The following is an 8,209-nucleotide window of genomic DNA, read 5'->3' as shown; positions in this document are numbered from 1 at the left end:
ACACTGCCTTCCATATAATATCTTGTCCTTTTAATCTGCTTCAACTTTTACTGACACTTCCGGTAAAGGCAAGTAAAATACGGATCAGGTTCGGATTATCCCGGTTTGAGGAGATTTAATCGTGGTGCGGTATTACTGGGGTACACGAGTACATACATCAAAGCCAGGGTTCGGGCTGTCCTGGACGATTTTATCTGATTAATATAGAAAACTCGAGGATTTGTATTCCGGGTGCTAGAGACAAAACCTTGGCGGGAGATTATGTAGTATGAGGGATTTAAAGTCATAAGGGACCAATCCTTTCCTTTTCGTGTTGGTTTAACCCTGTTTGTCTCTTAACCATATTGAGAATACACCAGGCTGTGGTTTTCTGAAATATCCTCTTACGCGTTGTTTGGAATTTAGTCTCATAATCTCGGGAGATTGCAGAGTTATTTTGGTGCATACGATTAAAATGAATTTGGTAATATCCGGGGTTTGTACAACACAGCGAGGTATACACCTAGCTTTAATTGTCGTAACGGTAAAATTTTATTACCTCCAAAGTAATTTACCACCTCAAAGAAAATAAAGAGAACGTTATGCAACAACATTGTAGACAGATGAAGAAGAGTTCTACGTTTATCAAATGTCGATTTTAAGATAATTTTGGGGGTAGGTGTAATTTTTTCTCAAGGATTTTAAATATATCTAGCACTGCACGTGTGTCTGAGAACATGGTGTTGATCTCAGGGAGAACTGACACTTAATACCTGTTTGAAATCTTATATAAAAAGAAATAAAATATTGCAGAAAATAACTATGACGAATAACTACTTACTTTTTTTTCTATTTTATTCATATATACAATAAGCTGTCATACACATACTCAGTAAATAATTAGTTTATATGTTTCTGTTGCATTATAAAGCTATCCTAGACCCCAAATATGACATACAAATAATAATTCCTTCAACCTTCTCTAGCTAGACGAGGGAAAATTTCAAATTATTCTTACACAAAGAAACCACGCCGTCTTGTTTTTACGTAATTGGTCGAAATGCGGAAAATCAGTGCGCCGAGTTGACCTCGATTTAAACCATGCGGTGTGATGACCTAGAAATACCTCGACCCATCCCTGCTGACTGGGGGAAACCGTGGCAATCTACACATTCTATCTTCCATCGTTATAGAACGTTCAGATTTCTCTGTAATCATAAATGAGATATTATTTTAACATCATGGCCATAAATTTATAATGAAATTTGACCCTGAAAGAATGAAGGACAATTACATAGTACTTACAATAATAGACCTCATTAAGCAATTACATTATCTCATTTACCGAAATCTGCTGAAAATTTGGCCATGAAAAACTACTCAAGGTTTGCGTTTTTACATAGAACAACCAAGTGATGAAAGCTCCAAAGTCACATGGAAAAAAGATGAATGTAGTGACCTTTGGAGTTGTGTAACTAGTAGCAGAAAAAGTAGTCCGGCTACCAAAATGCCATGCGGTAGGGGGCGGGGCAGGTGCTTGACAAGAAGTTGTCTATTTCAGGGAATGATCTGCCTCTGACGACACCTAACACGCGGAGTGTCTTTAATGAGCTCTCTCTCTCTCTCTCTCTCTCTCTCTCTCTCAGAATAAAATCTTTTAACGGTCACTGAAATTTTAAATAATGTGATTGTCGCTTCAGTAACGACGAGTTATGCTGGGAAAGACTAATCTCTTGACGACACATTAAAAGCTTGTTTACATTTATATGTGAAGCGAAAATAAATGAAAGGCTGGTAATGCCTTTATTTTTAGGCGTTTAATGCCCTTTTAAACAGAAAGTTCACACATATTAAAGAGTGCAGGGAAACTTAACTCGATCTCATGCATGTTAGGAGAAGAACGAAACAAAGTTCAGATGGCCGGGCTTCAGCTCGAGGATGCGGCGGATTTCTCAAGTGTATGTCAAGTGGATTTTTTTTCCTTCGTAGTAGTGTATCAGGAAAACCCTCAACCATTCACAGAAATGACCAGGTCGTGAGATAACAGATGCACGCCCATGCCTGAGTTTAGTATCTAGATACAACATGCGTACCAAGTTAAATAAAAAACGTTAATGTTTGTACATGTTTATTCCAATCCTGATTTTGTATAAGTGCGACTAAAACATTCAAAGAGTGTCGTACGGGTTGGGCCTGTTCTAGTTTTGATGTTAATGAGGTACTTTAATGAATATGATATATATGTAAATGTTTTTAATTGTAATAATGATTGTAAAATATATACATGTATATTGCTGTTGGTCATCATGCCTTTATAGCAAATTCTAAACAAAATGAGACACCCTTACTTAACATCGGAATCAAGATGTACGGAGGAACCTCTCACCTCGTTCGTGTTTTAGGTCAAGTCAACTCCAACCTCGTTTTTGTTTCTGCCGCCCACTCCCTTATTGTTACGTCATTGGAAGACATATGGAGATTACAAATTCACGATTTCATGACGGAGAGGATCATACCTTATTATATACTGGTTGAATAAAGAGAACTTTTAGGTTATCTCTGTAAGGTAGAAATGGACGGCAATATAACGGGAAAAAATACGTGAAAGCAATCGGCCGAGAAGGAAGTGACGTCGTCGTTACTGTTACTTCATGCATGTCACTTAAATTTCATGAAGAAAAAAAGATAATTCTTTCATGATGGGAATCAAGGAGTTCTGCAACATGAGAACTTTGCAGCTGGCCTATACACAGAAGTTGGGGGTAGGGGGTGAAAATACCATGCCCTGGCAACCGTGGCATGGTTCAAGCAATTACAAGTACATTTATGTATATACAAGGGTAATTTTGTCCGAGACAGAAAGTCGGACAATTTCGGAATTGCGTAATGAATCAATAAACGTATGACATCCTCATTTTGCCAAACATATAAAACATGAATTGTCAATATTTCAGTATAAAATATAATGGAAAGTTCGCAGTCAAGTAATCCATGCATTATTTATCCATGATATTTTATAAAATTTACCCACGCTGGATGAGTAGCAGATCAGTTTAGATCATCAATTTAAGTGAAATCCGGTCGTAATTTTTTGTATAATCCGCAACCGCTATGATTTTCTGAAACAACCTTCGCGTGAGCGGTCTCCCAGCTCCACCTACTCGTCAGATGTGAGTGGTACTAAAAAAAAAAGTATGTTTTGGGAGATCGAGGATGTTTGTTTCATTACCCAAATAACGGATTTCATTTAATATTTCATGGTGTCAAAAAATAAAAAAAAGAGGTAAATTCTTGGAAACAGACCCTTTGTTCTAATTCCAAATAACATTTTTTTTTCTTCATTCCATCGTACCACGCGTCACGATGACATGTCATGAATATAACAGATTGTCGTGTCCGTCCTCGCCGGAGGAGATCCTTGAATTTTTTTTTAAAGTTTTCAGAAAACAAACAACTGGTAGTGGGGGGTATTTTCTTGTTTACGACTAAGATCCCGTAAACAAAGAAAAAAATCCGGAATTTTAATTAATGGGTATCAATTAAGCCACAACTCTGTCTGCAATTACGCAAGGAACTCATAATCAGATGGAGGGCTTTGTCTGGTGTCTGCATAAACACGGACGCACGTAAACAAACCACAGCAAATAGTGGACCTTTTTTATGAATCGATATCAAGAAATGGCCCAATTTATCTCTCGAGAACGCGAGCGTGTATTGTGGTAAACATAGCAAAATTATACACACAATGTTACGTTTTGGAATATAGTCATTTTAAACGTTGTTTACTAATCTGTATTTACGTCGAAATATTAATTATTATTCAAGGAAAAGCAACAATCCCTAAATGTTTACCATTCATGAATTTTAATCATATTTCTTTTTATTGTTTATCTATTAAAAAAATAGAATTAGATGTTAGAATTAAATATTAAATTTAATAGCTATTTTTTTTTTTTTTATATATATATATGTGTATCTATTTGGACTATACACAAACAACACTTGGATTAGACCCGTCGTTGAGATAATCTTGCTAATCATACATTCTGCAGACATTTAGAATACTATTTCATGAACATCAAACGAATACCACGCATTAACCCAAAAACTACAGACAGTCTATCGGGGACGACAAGACTATCATTGTATGTAGGCATTCGCAACTGTTTACAAACAGGCGGAGAGAAAATTTTCTCCTCAAGTGAGATAAATAAAATTTTAATGAGGTCTTCCGTCTCCTCATCGCTAGGGAAAATAAAACGTTTGCTATCTCCGACATTCGATTTTATTACCGCGTGTCCTTACGCCTAGCCTGAGTTAAAAGAAACTTTATTGAATGCAAATTCGAGGTTACATAAATGTAGGGGATGGTTTTTAAAAAAAATCTAACATCTGCTGTTTAGGGTATTACAAACTTATACATATTTATTAGTCTTGTCGAATTCTGTGGTTTATTTCAGCTATTCAAATTTTAATATGAGCCTTAGTTAATGAATATCAAAATGATTTCTTAAAATCTTAGTATAATTTTTTTCAGAGAGAAGTGTCCTAAAATCATGATGATATATATTCAAAAAATCGCACATCTAATAAATTCAGAGTCGCGTTTTTCTTTTTCATGGTCTACGGGAGACAACTCTGTATGTTTACTCGCCGTGAGAACAGAGCATCCCGCTGTCTCACGTTTTAGGTGAATTATTTTAGATTTATTTTCTCTCACGAACAATCTATTTGACAGCCCGATTTTTATGGACCGTGGGAATCTGGGACGATAAGTTGGGCTGATGTTCAGTTTCTCTCTTTCTGCAGTCACGCGCTGAAGCTGAGTAGACGATCATTGGCAAATAAAGCAGGGTTGTTAAATGAATTAAGAATAGCTCATGATTTTCGATGTTATAAGAGTAATTTCAAAATTCTCATTACGAATTTGTACTACAACGAGTCGATTACATATTGCTTAAAATTCTGTTTTATTTTGAATGTCCTTATTTCTAAGTGATGATGATGATGATGATGATTTTTAAATGTCCTTATTTCTAAGTGATGATGATGATGATGATATATATATATATATATATATATATATATATATATATATATATATGCACACGACCCGTGCATTTAAATAAATGTAAATACTTGGCGTGTAAAAACCCTTAAAAAATACGTGATTGTACAAAATATAGATTAAAAAAATCAATATAAATCAATTAACTATCAAAACATAGCTTGTGTCTGGTATTTTACCCCTAAGATAGAGACAATAAAATCCAAATCAATTCGGAAGTATCTTTTTTTCCCCCCAGTTTATGGGTCGTTTATGGACTTGAATACCTGCAGATCCCGTCTCTAAACGAAATGGTCCATGAATTGTAAATACATGTCTGAATGGAATGTATGAAAATTAATATTCAAACGCATTAATGCTGTAAAGTACAGGGATATTCAAATTTTTTTGTCACCATGATATGCAAAAATTTCCGTAATATTCTGACAGGAGACCACATGCCTTGGTAAGGGGAGACAGCTATATCCGCGATTCGTGGACCCCTCTTTATACTGAAGTTGAATCAAGTTCAAATGCATTCGGGACTTTTACGTTACATATCATACAATGTTAATGGGACGGTGTTAACATTCTACGAATGCCTTTCCTAGCATAAAAATGCTAATATTTACCTTATCGTGTCGGAAATGCTTCGTGCCAGTTACCTATTAAACTGAAGGTTGAGTAGGTGTAAAGTAGAAATAATAAGAAAAAGGAAAAAATAGAAACTTTCAACTCTTTTACACAAAGAGTAAACACGAAACGTGTGAACGGGTTTGTTTTCTACTGTTCAGGCGTTTGTTTGCAAACAAAAGAGTTATCGATGAATTTAATTAGTAAGACAATGCGGTTTTCACGTATTCTGTCCGTCTTTGTCTCTCGTGAATATCAGTTACCTCCACTGACGCCTGTGACTTTCCGTGTTTGGTTCTTTAGACAATGCGGATCGTGAACCAAACTGCCCCCCCCCCCCCCCCCCCCCCCCGAATTGTAATATATACACAGGGTGGAGCGACACGAGCGGAACGTTTACTTTGTGATCTCATGATCTTGGTGATGTGAAAACAAATGATACTTTATATATGTAGCGAAAGTGGAAAAATGATGTTAAAGGTTTACAAGACGAGAGAGAGAGAGAGAGAGAGAGAGAGAGAGAGAGAGAGAGAGAGAGACAGAGAGATGAGGGGGGGGGGACAGAGAGACAGACGGACAGAGAAAGAGATTAACCTACCGCAGAGTATTAATTAACCAATTTAACTAAGCTACTGGTTTTTGTTTTACTTGTGACCCAGCTGATACTTTCTCTATCCCGTAACTTTTGTGTATTTACAGAAGTCTATACGATAAGTTCCCTTTCTGATCTCCCTCTAATTGAGCAGAACGTTTCATCTGAAGCATTTCCTCATCAAAGTCCCTTATCTCCTAATTCCCCACTACACTCATACTTTTCCCAACACCTGGCTGGCCTCTGCGCCCAGAGCTAGGTAAATCTACAGGTGTTAATATCAGGTGCAAAATACCCACCAGACGGTGGAGGGGGAAGCCTTGATCAAGGATCGGGAGAGTTAATCAAAGATTAGCTTAGTTTTAGTATAGGAATTCCAGGCGTCTCTCCATACCCAGAATTAACACATATACTATATTCCTGCCATGCAACCCGGCGACGAATCGAGAGGGGTGCGAGTCACACCACCCAGTTTTGGTTGAACCCCCCCCCCCCTAAAAATGTCTGCCAATTAAGGGTGTACGATGGGATGGAAGGTTTGGTTGACAAGGGACCCTATAAATCTGGAGCTGCATTTATAATGGTCCTGCCTTTCATAATGACGTTGCCCTACCCTTACTTCAATACCTGGTAGATTCTTAAACCGAGTCGTCTTTTGATATAAAACATGACACTGAAATAGGACAGAGAGGTGCAACTTTGTTCAGTAGAAATTGAAATCTGTAAACTTTGAAGTTTTATCTCCATACAGGTGAAAAGTGCATCGTGTGCATCGTGTCAATTTCTGCACTTTACATGTCATTAAATGACTGACGGTGTGATCAGTTTGATAATGAACAATGAATGAACTGTCTAATAAAATCAAGGTAAAGTGGGTTGTATAAGACTATTAAAAAATAGAAATGAACTTTCGAAACCAGGAAAAGTAGACGGAACCACGAAGCAGCCGTGCTAGAGATTGATAGATTCAATACCTTGATAAAAGGAAATGGACTTCATTTCTTCTCTCAAGGCATCTGGTGCAGGGAGGATTCTCTCTCTCTCTCTCTCTCTCTCTCACACACTTTGAGGATTTATTTTAACATTGTATGTACGCTGTAGGATGTTTCAGAATTATTTAGGAGGAAAACAACAACAACAACAACAACAACTGTTTAAAGGTTTTTATTATTGTCTTACAGTACTGCAGCGGATACTAAAATTACCATGACAACAGTTGAGATATAATACTGTCAGAAGTCAAAATATTTAGTTTACAATTTTTGAAAATTTCTCTTCTATTAAAACATTCTACGCTCACAATACGATCAGAATGTATGCATGAAGACGTAATGTAATTAACGCAGATAAATTCCATACAAATCCTATCGCTTTATTTGAGTTTGGGATCCTCGAAATTCAACAAACAGATTGCAACAATTTATTGTAGATAAAAATGATAGGAATTCGAAGCATGAAGACTAATTAAAATTTTGCAAATTCTAATTCATTAACAAACAAATAAAGTCGTGTTGTAAATGGTCTGAATGACGGAGTTGTCGCCTGAGAACAAGAGGTGAGACAACAAATAAGTATTATCAGAGATTGGGGTAGAACCTGATACCATTAAGACAAGGAAAGACAGTCGTAACATTAGTTAAATATCCGAATTTATGTCACAGGGGGAAGTAACGAGTTGTAAATGTAGGGCGATCGCATGTACAGGGTTAACGTTAAACATTAACTACTGCACAACAGAAACATCAGACAAAGCGAGACAATATACGCTACGTTATGATTCCAACAGATTAGATTTGGAAAAAGTTTTTAATTTATTTTAAACCGAATTATGTCTTTCTCGTGCTAGTCGTGTTAGTTGGAAAACTATCTGAAAAAAAGAAAAGAAGTGGTGATTTAATTTAAATATATTTTATTGATAGATTCAAAAGCATTGGGCAACAGACATAGCCAATGTAGGC

General features: G+C 36.4%; 1 long non-coding RNA gene across 1 annotated transcript; it reads right to left on the bottom strand.

The window, feature by feature from the left end:
• Positions 1–816: 816 nt before the first annotated feature.
• LOC130048020 (uncharacterized) lies at positions 817–1,405 on the bottom strand. The gene is made up of 2 exons (XR_008796856.1): positions 1,285–1,405; positions 817–1,187 (listed from the first exon to the last, which is right to left on the bottom strand). It is a non-coding gene; the product is annotated as an uncharacterized LOC130048020 (long non-coding RNA).
• Between the last annotated feature and the right edge of the window lie 6,804 nt (positions 1,406–8,209).

The sequence above is a fragment of the Ostrea edulis genome, chromosome 7 (assembly GCF_947568905.1).
Source record: "Ostrea edulis chromosome 7, xbOstEdul1.1, whole genome shotgun sequence".
Lineage (NCBI taxonomy): Eukaryota > Metazoa > Mollusca > Bivalvia > Ostreida > Ostreidae > Ostrea > Ostrea edulis.
The sequence above is the reverse complement of the archived record's forward strand: the minus strand, read 5'-3'. Positions and strand labels throughout refer to the sequence as shown.